We start from the raw sequence: 12,253 nt of genomic DNA, 5'->3' as shown, positions 1-12,253 counted from the left end.
CTCAGCCAGCTCTGGAAATATGAATGAAGCTTATATTTACAGCTAGCACAATATACAAGCAGATATTTACAATATATACAGTTATAGACAGAAATAGACAAGGTAAAAGGTGATACAGAAACACAACAGCCCTCCCAGAAACCTGAGTTCGCCAGGAGGGGCTCTTAACCACCCTTCCACCTTCTCCCACCCCTCTCAACCTTACCCCAGTCCCAAGGAAGAATGGAGGTTCGGCCAGGGGGTTAGGAAGCAAAGTGGATTAGTCCAAATGGAGGGTGAGGTTAGAGAGATGCAGCTCAGCCAGCAGCCCAAGTGAGAGTGGTGCCAAGTGATTATCTAATGTTTTTATTTCTTGTTCCTATGCTTCTCAGCAAGCCTGTGAGTGAAATAGACATCACCATTGTTTTCTTTCCACAGCCTGTAATCTAGTTCTTCTCACCAAAACATTCTAGCCTGCTTCAAACTAGCACATCTATACAAGAGAAAAACATTTTGGAAATACTGCATCATCAGTAGATATTCATTTTCAAGAGATTAATTACAGAATCACAGAATGTTAGGGGCTGGAAGGGACTTTGAAATGTATTTAGTCCAACCACCTTGCCAGAGCAGGATCACCTATATCAGATCACACAGGAATGCATCCAGATGGGTCTTGAATATCTCCAGAGAGGAAGACTCCACAACCTCCCTGGGCATCCTGTTCCAGTGTTCTGTCACCTTTGCAGTGAAAAAAAATCCTGCTCATATTTACATGAAACCTCCTATGCCTGAAATTATAATGCAAATGAATTGCCACATTCCAGCTGAAAGGAATACACATTTTTTAATGATTAATATCTCTCACCTATTTTTCCTCCTGATTATACTTTGAGTTCTTCACTGTTACTGTACTTATTTCTCCTTTGAGGAAACAGCAGTGAGGGGAAGAAAGGAACATGAATATTACTGACTCTTCCACACTGCTTTTTGTCTCCATGAAAGAAAAAGTGGCCTGACTCTAATTTCTTATTCATATAGCTGTTTGTGCATGTATATTAATTTAGGCAAATTTCCTAGATGATGTCAACTATTCTAGCCTGTTGAGGGATGATATTAGTATCTTATTAATAATATCTATCCCTCCTTGACATAGATGATCATAACTATAGTGTAAATAACGGTCTTGTTCAACACATAAAGATTCAGGCTGGGAAGGTGTGGAATTATTCTAACTTTGGATGATTTCAGGTGTAAAGATACATCGGACCTTGTCTACAGCAACCTGAAGGGAGGTTGTAGCCAGGTAGGGGTGGTCTCTTCTCCCAGACAACCAGCTACAGAACAAGGGGACACAGTCTCAAGTTGTTCCGGGGGAAGTTTAGCCTGGATGTTAGGAGGAAGTTCTTCCCAGAGAGAGTGATTGGCATTGGAATGGGCTGCCCAGGGATGTGGTGGAGTCACCGTCCCTGGAGGTGTTCAAGAAAAGAGTGGATGAGGCACTTAGTGCCATGGTCTAGTTGATTGGGTGGGGCTGGGTGCTAGGTTGGACTGGATGATGTTGGAGGTCTCTTCCAACCTGGTTGATTCTATGACTCTATGATTCTATGACAGATTTCATAAATGGTTTGGGAAAACAAAGAAGAAAACCCTAAAAAGCCCCTAAAAAGACTATATGTCATAGGGCAAAAATCCTCAGAGATGGAAAATATGTTCCAAGACATATTTAATAGAAGAGGTAACATATCAGCAGAATACGAGAGAGATAAGAGAAGCCAATTGTTCTATAATATATACAACCAAACCAGTCCTACCATTAAGAGAATTTAGGTAGACTAGTTACATTTTGCATTCTAGAGAGATCAAGAACATCCTGAATGGATTCTTTCTTCAGTAGCCAGATTTCAATGGGTGAAGAGGTTCACAAGGAACAATTATGGTGAAAAAATATCAACCTGTTAAGGAAGACATTTTGTGGCAAACAATATGTTTTAAATGCTCTACACTGATTGTGATATTCTTCTTCCTTTAAAAATGTTTGTAAGTTTTTAACTTTTTTTTGGCAACTGTGGCACTTCTGGCTTACATTTGGAGTTATTCTTTGACCTAGAAGTACAGTCCCAAAAAAGTTATAAATAGCTATTCAAATTGTTTAAGGGATGACACAGAGAATAGTCTAATGTAAGATAAAGCAGTGCAGAAAATTAACCAGGCATCAGATAGGTTCTGAAAATGGTTCATCTGGTAGATTAAATATGCCCCAAAAAATTAAGGTTAAAAATACTATAATGTTAGGAGGAAGTGTCTTTTTATGGCATATGCATAGATTTATAGCTGTAGAAAGAAATTTTGTGTCAACACTGTTTTAGGGAAAAGTTTTACCTAGTCCAACTGCTTTCTTAAAGGCCTTTCTTAAAAAGCAGAAGTGCAGAACGCACAAGAAATGACAATCAAAGCCAAACAGAAGGCAACTGTCCTGGCATTTGACTACAGTAAATGCCACACAAATTTGTCACCTGGTGATTGTAAGTAGGGCTTGGGGGCATGCTTGTACAAAGACAGGGCAATTGCATATGCTTCCAAAACATAGACTGAATATCTGCATTGGTGTACAGAAGCAGAAATAGGATCTCTAGCTGTACTGTACTCAAGGAAGATATATGTTTGCTTCTATTTCCAAAGCAAGACCAGGTTTGGTGGAAAAAGGTCATGAGTTTTGAAAGACAAAAAAGAAGTTGGAAAAGGCTCCTGGATTTCAGAAGCTTTTCTTTTTCATTTTCTACTGTGTCATTTACAAGCAGAGATAAAAGAGGAAAAGACGCCAGAAACAGAAATCTTGTTTTCATCTTGGGATAGAAATGAAATTGGAAGACACAGCAATTTGATACTGGAACTAGGTGATCCTGCTCAAAGAAACCGCTCCACAGGACTTGACAGTCATCTCTCAGAGGATATGGTCTTTCACTGGAGAAGCCACAACATGAAATCAAACTGCCAAAGAAAGATAGTGATGGCTAATAATATCCTACCCTTGTAACAACTTACTTCAAAGCTGACCTTGCTGATATAGATAATACTGTATTTAAGAGCCATATACTTTTATTCTTTGATTATTTCAGATGATCAACTGCTGTTTTCCACATATGGTAGTACCAGAAGTACAAATAGTAGACCTAAAATTAGATCAATTAAGTTTGTAGTTAAGATGTAGAGTAGTATTCTTAAATTTAATCCTTTCATCTACTTCAGTGTTGTTCAAGGGAAATCTGAAATCAGATTATTAAAATATTTAGACAAAAATAATGATGAACATCCCTGGAATCCTAGTGGACAACATGTTCACCAGGAGCCAGCAGTGTGCCCTTGAGGCCAAGAAAGCCGAAGGTATTCTGTGGTTCCTTAAGAAGAGTACGGACATCAAGTTGAGGAAAGTTCTCCCCTCTACTCTGCCCTGGTGAGGCTGCAGCTGGAGTATTGTGTCCAGTTCCAGGCTCACCATTCAAGAGACACAGGGAACTATTGCAGAGTCCAATGGGGGATCACAGAGATGTTCAGGGGACTGGAATATTTCTCCTAAGAGGTTGAGAGATCTGAGTCTCTTTAGTCTGGAAAACAGAAAACTGAGAGGGGATCTTATCACAGAAAATAAATATCTAAAGCATGGAGGTCATGAGGATGGAGCTGGACTCTTTTCAGTGCTTCCCAGTGATAAGACAGGGGTCAACAGGTGTGAACTAGAACACGGGAAGTTTCATTTAAATGCAAGGAAAAAAACCTTTGCTTTGAGGGTTCCAGAGACCTGGAGCAGGGTGCCCAGGAAGCCTTCTCTGGAGACTTTCTAAGCTTGTCTGGACACATTCCTGTGTAGCCTGATCTTAGAGAAATTGTCTTGTTGGAATGATACTGGACTAGATAATCATGCACGTACATGGAAGTGTGATAAAGAAGAACAGATAGTCATGAAGGATCAAACCACAGAAGTGGGTTTATGTGTAATTTATTCAAATTCAAATAAAATGTGGGCAAAATGGGCAAAAAACATACTGATCTTTGAAGAATGTTGTCTTATTCCGAGGAGGTAAGCAGAAGTAATTGTATAAAGAGTATGAAACACATTTTCAGAGCTTTCATCAAGATGTGGGAAAGAGGTGGACTGTGTGCCTGTCTTCTAAAAAAAAGATCAAACTGTAGAGTGCAAAATATTCAAAAGAATTGCTGAGCAATGAAACAGAGTAAGTAATAGTGTGTGTTGTCTCTTTGGAAAGGACTGCTGAAGGACAAATAATGTGGAACTTTTGTGTTACAAGGCAACACCTCAGGAATATTCTGGTGAAACTGGTTTGATGTCTGGACCCAAGGAGAGTCATATGAGGCCAGGTACAGACCTTTCAGATCTTCAAAAAATATTTGTAATTTGCTTGAGAAGTAATAAAGATTTGCCTCAGAAATTAGCGCAAAGACAGAAATTTCATTACCTGAGGATAGGTGTAAGTGCAGGGCTGGTTCCTAAATCATGAAGGCTACAGGAAGCTGTTGTGCCCACTGCAGCTCCTGTCCTGATGAGGTAGCTGCCTTTTCTGCCAAGGAAATCAAGGTGAATCCTACAGAACAGTTGAGCCTGGAATGAGCACCATCATCCCAGTGTTTAGTTCTCAGACATTAACAGTCACCTAACACGTTACTTTGCCCTGGAGGCCGCTCAGTTTCCATCCGTTTAATCTAGTTCTAGTTAACCTAATCTGACTGCACTCATATTGTATCTTTGTTTCATTATCAAATGCACTCTTCTCAGCTCAGCAGCCTGATTCCCTGAAGCCCTGCTAATTGAGAAGCCTTTCCTCCCTGTTCTCTCCTTTCTCACTGGCGATATCTCCAGTCCCGTTTTTCTTTAAAAGAGATTCTCTATCACAATCTGCTCTGTCATCTATTAATGTGCTCCCATTTTTCCTCACTGAGACTCAGATTAGAATCTTCCCTCCTCAATGCTTAGGCTTCCTCCTCCAAATTTCTTGCAATCTGGAGAAACAAGATGTACCACAAACAGCCAAGAAGAGACAGACTCCCTTTATTTTTTCCAGTTCTAGCATCTATGAAGTCCCACTCCTACTTTCCTGACTATGAAAATTGTTAAGTGGAAAATCTGACTTTTCATATAGTGACTCAATAGTTTGGATTTACATTTGCATGATATGAGCCTGTTTGCTAGCCCATAACTTACCTCAGAAGCTGTGAAAGAATGGTACAGTCTAGAAACACTCTGAAGACTGAGCATAATCCAGCCTTGGCCAGTCTCACCTGGGGCCACCCACCCATACCTTGCCTATTGCTCTGGAATCCTCATTTAAGCTCAGACAGGGGCTATTCAGTCCTGGTTTAAGCTATCACTTAGTGGTATCCTTGTTAAGACCTGCTTCTGGACCTGTCTTGAGACTTGATCCCCTGTATAGACCCCAGATCTGGTGCCTCACTTGCTCTATCTGGGGCTGTATGAAGACTGTCAGCAACTCATCACAACATGATCAGGCCTGTTAGGACAGTAACCAATGAGACTGATGTCATTCCTGGCTTCTCAGCCTTGAGGGAGCAGCTATCTCTTGCTGTGTCCTGACACCAGTTTGGTTCTCATATATTCAGTGTAGTCAGTTCAAAGGCTAAAAGAAAAAACAAACTATATCAAATGTCAGTGTTAAAATGGAGCAATGATACCAAAAGAGTACATTATCTTCAGTCATCCTTTCTCCCAACAGAGCTTAAAGGGTGCAGTTCCATGGCAGCTTTCACATCACAAGGAAGTTATTTATGGAAGGTGCTGTGGAGAAAAGAAAAACTCCATCCCTTTGAAGAACTGGAACTGCTTATGCAGTTCTTCCATATGCTAGATATCACTTGTAGATGTTTGTCTTCATAATAAACTTTTTGTCTACTGTTGCACTGCTTTCTGCAGTGCACTAACTCTTCTAGCCCTTTACTTGGGTCCTGACCTGGATTATGCACTCTTTTTATGAATAATAAATGCAGGCTGGAAACAAACCAACCAATAACAAAACAAAACAAAACAAAAAATCAACAATCAGCCAACCAAACTAATAAAAAACCCCAACCTTACTGTTGTACTTAATCCCCCTGTCAGTTCATGACCCCTTCTCTCACAGAAAATGTTTGAGACTACTGTGTGACTTCTAGGTTTGTCTGAAAAAAGTAATTAAGCATTTTGATCTTTGACTTCTAGGACTTTTGCTTAACTTCAGTCCTCCATCACAGTTTGGATCATGAAGCTGGAGCTGAGAGAGCAGGCCTTTAAACTGTAATTTGCCTTCAGCTGTAGCGTTTTCTGATGTATGAGTGCAGTCCCTGGGTGTCACTGCTGAAGTGCTCCCATTCATGCTGTTCCTGTAACAGAGCACTTACAGCATACTGCTGGAGGAACCTCTCTTTGTTTAAGAATGTGTGCAGGACAGTTTTGTACGAAGGCTGTTACGCTGGGTAACTGGATTGGCAGGTGAGTTGGATGATGATGTCTAAGGACACTACTTATCTTTCTGGTTGAGAAGTTGCCTTTCTTCATGCTTTGTATTTTGTCTGATTTTTGTGATGTTAGTCTGTTAGTTGATCATTGTTTTGCCTGTTCTTTTTGTGTTGGGGGTTCTGTCAAGGTCCAGAGAGCAGAGATTAACAGTATCTCTGTCCAGAGGAGCAAGATCTGTTCTTACGGATTTCCGTGTTGTGAAATTAAGGTGCAAACCAGACCATGTATCACCACAAAACTATTTATGAAAGGACAAGGTTGGACAAAACAGAGGGAGAGAAGATGGGGGGGGGGGGGGGGAGAGAGGGATAAAGACAACAATGGAGAAGAAGAGAAGGAGCAGGGAAGGAAAAGAGCTGGGACCATATTACCCTCAGTTGCAGATATGGGGGGGGGAGAGAGAGAGAGAGAGGGAGAGAGAGAGAGAGAGAGAGAGAGAGATGGGTGCGTGGCCCAGGGATGATCTTCTGACTTCGTCAGGGGTTCTTCTGGTGGTGGTGCAGCTCTGGTCGTCTGGTGGAGGTCCACCCTTGGTGGTCTGGTAGAAGTGGAGGTCTCTTCCAATCTGGTTGATTCTATGATTCTATGATTCAAAGTGCACCTGGTAGTCTAGTGAGAGTGCCACCCTTTGGCAGGCATTCCTCCTGCCTTTCCTGCAGTTTTCTGCTCAGTGTCCAGCTGCAGCTCCCCAGGAACTCTTCCTGTGTGTTCTCAAGCATTCGCAGGGGTCCGGTGCCACCGGGGGAGGGCCTCCACCCCTTCCCTGGCTGTACCTGTCCATACCCTGAATACACATAAACCTTTCTTCTTCGGGGTAGCTGAGATAAGATGTAGGCATCCTGGGCATTCCAGCCAGGCTGAGGTCCAGGAGTTTCCAAGGCATTGTCTGTTGATTCGCATCCCTGAGCTTTGGGCCAAGCCGAGTCTGAGTCCCAGAAGTTAGCAAAGGCAATCGTTATCTGTGTTGATGAACAAGAGAGAGGATCTAGACTCTCACAGGCTCCTATTGCATTGTTTGTAAATTATGAGTTTTCAAAGAAAGAATGTGGGGTTTATCCTTTTTGTTTGTTTGTTTGTTGTGGTGGTTTTCTTTGTGGTTGTGTTTGGGTTTACTTTATTTTAGATATGTAGTTTATCTTATTTGTTAAGGATGTCAGTTAATTCTTCCAAACATATGACTGTGCTGCATGTCTGATCACATGACTGGATTAGTTTCTTACTAATCTGTGATCAGTTTCTTCTTGCAGACATGAAGGGTAGTGTCCAGCTTCTACTTATTACCTCATGGATAGGATTTTTACTTAAAAATAGATAAATTTCCCCCCCCCCTCTGGTTTAATGTATTCTTCCTTCACCACTTTAAAAACAAGAATGTTTTTTCCCCCAAGCTTTCAAACTTACATAGCAACAGCTCTTGAAGGATTGCTTCTCTTTCCACATTCTTTCTCTTCTACAGTGGGTTGAGCCTGCAGCATTTGTGTCTGAATTTTACTCTCTAATGTAGGATTCCATCTTGATATGGAATGGTCTTGGATGAATCACAAAATCACAGAATATATCTGATTGGAAGAAATCTCCAGGATCATCCATTCCAGCCATTACCCAGCACTGAAGGGTCAATACTAAACCATTTCCCTAAGTGCCAGGTCCACACACTGCTTAAACACCTCCAGGGACAGTGACTCCACCACTGCCCTGGGCAGACCATTTCAAAGTTTGATAACCTTTTGAGTGAAGAAATATTTCCTAACATCCGGCTTAAACCTACCCTGGAACAGCTTGAAACTATTTCCTCTAGTCCTGTTGCTTGACACCAAGGAGAGGTGGCTGCCCCTCCTCTCTCCAACATCCTTTTAGGTAGCTGTAGAGAGCAATCAGATCTCTTCTGAGCCTCCTCTTCTCCAGACTGAATAACCCCAGCTTCCTCAGATGCTCCTTGAAGGACATGTTCTCCAGGCCCTTCACCAGCCTCACTGCCATTCTCTGAATACACTCCAGAACCTCAATGTCGTTCTCACAGTGAGTGGCCCAGAACTGAACACAGTACTTGAGGTGTGGCCTCACTGGTGCTGAGGACAGGGGAGCGATCACCTCCCTTCTAATATAAGCCAAGATGCCACTGGCTTTCTTGGCAACCTGGGCACACTGCTGACTTGTATTCAGTCAACTGTCAACAAATATTCCTAGGTTACTCTCCAAGCTGCAGCTTTACAGCCACACATCTCCAAGACTATGGCTTAAACTGGGGTTGTTGTGACCCAGGGAGGACCTGGTACTTGGCCTTGTTAAACTTCATGCAGTTAGGTCAGCACATCAATCTAACGTGTCCAGATCCTGTTATAAAGCCTCCCTATCCACTAGCAGATAGACACAGCCACCCAGCTTGGTGTCATTTGCAAACTTACTGGGGGTTCACTCAATCTCCTCATCCAGATCATTGATAAAGATATTAAAGAGGACAGGCCCCAGTATTGAATCATAGAATCATAGAATCAACCAGGTTGGAAGAGACCTCAAAGATCATCCAGTCCAACCTATCACCCAGCCCTAGCCAGTCAACTAGACCATGGCACTGAGTGCCTCATCCAGTCTTTTCTTGAAGACCCCCAGGGACGGTGCCTCCACCACCTCCCTGGGCAGCCCATTCCAATGGGAAATCACTCTCTCTGTGAAAAACTTCTTCCTAACATCCAGCCTATACCTACCCTGGCACAACTTGAGACTGTGTCCCCTTGTTCTATTGCTGGTTGCCTGGGAGAAGAGGCCAACCCCCACCTGGCTACAATGTCCCTTCAGGTAGTTGTAGACAGTAATAAGATCACCCCTGAGCCTCCTCTTCTCCAGGCTAAACAGGCCCAGTTCTCTCAACCTCTCCTCATAGGATTTGTGTTCCAGGCCCCTCACCAGCTTTGTTGCCCTTCTCTGGACATGTTCCAGTACCTCAACATCTTTCTTGAATTGAGGGGCCCAGAACTGGACACAGTACTCAAGGTGTGGCCTGACCAGTGCTGAGTACAGGGGAAGAATAACCTCCCTTGTCCTGCTGGCCACACTGTTCCTGATGCAGGCCAGGATGCCATTGGCTCTCTTGGCCACCTGGGCACACTGCTGGCTCATCTTCAGCTTACTATCTATCAGTACCCCCAGGTCCCTTTCCTCCTGGCTGCTCTCCAGCCACTCAGTCCCCAGCCTATAGCGCTGCTTGGGGTTATTGTGGCCAAAGTGCAGAACCCTGCACTTGGCCTTGTTAAATCTCATCTCATTGGCCTCTGCCCACCCATCCAGCCTGTCCAGGTCCCTCTGCAGGGCTCTCCTACCTTCCAACAGATCAACACCTGCTCCTAGCTTGGTGTCATCTGCAAACTTACTGATGCTGGACTCAATGCCCTCGTCCAGATCATCAATAAAGATATTGAACAGGACTGGGCCCAGCACTGATCCTTGGGGAACACCACTTGTGACTGGCTGCCAACTGGACGTGGCACCATTCACCACCACTCTCTGAGCTCTGCCATCCAGCCAGTTCTTGATCCAGCACAGAGTGAATCTGTCCAAACCATGAGCTGCCAGCTTGGCTAGGAGCTTCTTGTGGCAGACAGTGTCAAAGGCTTTGCTGAAGTCCAAGTAGACTACATCCACAGCCTTCCCCACATTCACCAGGCGGGTAACCTGATCATAAAAGGAGATCAGGTTGGTGAGGCAGGACCTGCCCTTCCTAAACCCATGCTGGCTGGGCCTGATCCCTTGGCTATCCTGTAGGTGCTTTGTGATGGCACCCAAGATGACCTGTTCCATGACCTTGCCTGGCACTGGGGGACAGCACTAGTGACTGGGCATCAGACAGATTTAGTTCCATTCACCATGACTCTTTGAGCCTAGCCTTTCAGCCATTTTTTTGATCAATGCAGAGTGCAGTTATCCAACCCATGAAAGACAACATCAGTGAAGATCTCATCCAGATTAAAATCTGCTCTATATACATTAGGAGAGAGTGGTGTTAGCAAATCTCAGTGAAATACTTCCAGGTAAGAAGATGTACCTTTCTTAAGGACTGCTTATGAATGATTCTATTGGATTCTGGGACAGCAGAAGCCTTATAGATTGGGGTGGAAAGGAAGCTATAGATATTGCTGAATGTCTCTGCTTTGTTTATGTTATTTACAATCAGGTTGATATATGAGAATGATAACAGACCCATTAAGCCATCATGCTTGGGAATTCCAGTGATTCCCAAAGCCCAATGTGAGTTTTAGTCCTATTCCACCTCCTTGCACATAAATTTGGCTGCAAATGAGTACCTGAGTTTTGGAGCAGGAAAGCTGGATGTGTCTTAGTGCAATGTTAGCTACATCAGTCTTTGCAGGCTGATGGGTTTGAAACTCAAATGTGTTTTCATCACACTGGGCTCTTGCAACATCATTACTATGGTAGGTAGCATGTTGTACAGCACAGTAGTTACCATTCTCCTGTTAATTTCATGTGAATACGTCACCTCAGTGCAGTGGATCACACAATCTCAGAAAGGATGTGATAACAGCACTTCAGTGAATTATCTCAGAGGATCCTTGTAATGGTAGCTTTAAAAGAGATTGGGAACTTCACAAATCATTAAATTACTGGGGGAAAGACAGTTGCAAACACTTTTGCATTGCCATCTGACCTGCCAAAAAATGAAAATCCCAAACTATTTAATTTCACACTTTTGCTCTATGAATCAACTGATTCCCACAGTGCCCTCTCACTGACTGCTGTATTGGGTGGCTGGGAAGTTTTAGCCATGTACATTAGAGACACATGGCTCCCAAGTTCTTATACTTACACAGGAGAAAACAATTTCAATTTGTTGCCTCCATTCAGTTTCCTAGATGCATTTTCAATATTTATTTAGTCTTTCAGCATTACCTCCCCCTGCTATTTCTATTTACACTGCCAATTCTGGTAATTTGTTTTTCTCTGTAAAACTCCTGCAAGCCAGTTCGTTGCCAAAGCTGCCATGTAAATAGAGTGTTTATGAAGTTGAATGGCTACTGAGGCAATTTATATTTGATTTTGCCTGAATATCAGACAGTCGTACAGAAGAGTCACACTGGCAAGGTGGGTGACTGAATCCACCTTGCATATTTGTAACGGTTTGCAAACACAACTTTAATTTATTGAGCTGAGTTTTGGTGTGGAATGCAGAAGTGACGTTTCTGCTCCCATGGCATACAGAAACAGCCATGCAAACTTGAAGAATGATTCATGCCTCATTTCCAGTAAGTTTTCCAAACTGTAAAGCATCAAAAGCCTTAGAAGTCTGATGCAAATCATGCAATCCTTGTAAGCTGGTTTAGGGCCATGAAGATGATCAGAGGGCTGGAGCATCTCTGCTCTGAGGACAGGCTATGAGAGTTGGGGCTCTTCAGTCTAGAGAAGAGAAGGATTTGAGGAGACCTTATAGTGGCCTTCCAGTATCTGAAAGGAGCATACAGGAAGGCTGGGGAGTGACTATTGACAAGGTCTTGCAATGACAGGATGAGGGGTAGTGGGTTTAAACTGGAAGAGGGGAGATTTAGACTGGATGTTAGGAGAAGGCTCTTTACAGTGAGGGTGGTGAGACACTAGAACAGATGTCCCAGGGAGGTTGTGGCTGCTTCCTCCCTGAAGGTGTTTAGGGCCAGGTTGGATGAAGCCTTGAACAACTTGCTCTAGTGGGAGATGTCCCTGCCTATGGCAGGGGGTAGGAGCTGGATGATCCTTGCAGTCCCT

This window comes from Pogoniulus pusillus, chromosome 4 (genome assembly GCF_015220805.1).
Source record: "Pogoniulus pusillus isolate bPogPus1 chromosome 4, bPogPus1.pri, whole genome shotgun sequence".
Classification (NCBI taxonomy): domain Eukaryota; kingdom Metazoa; phylum Chordata; class Aves; order Piciformes; family Lybiidae; genus Pogoniulus; species Pogoniulus pusillus.
The sequence above is the reverse complement of the archived record's forward strand: the minus strand, read 5'-3'. Positions refer to the sequence as shown.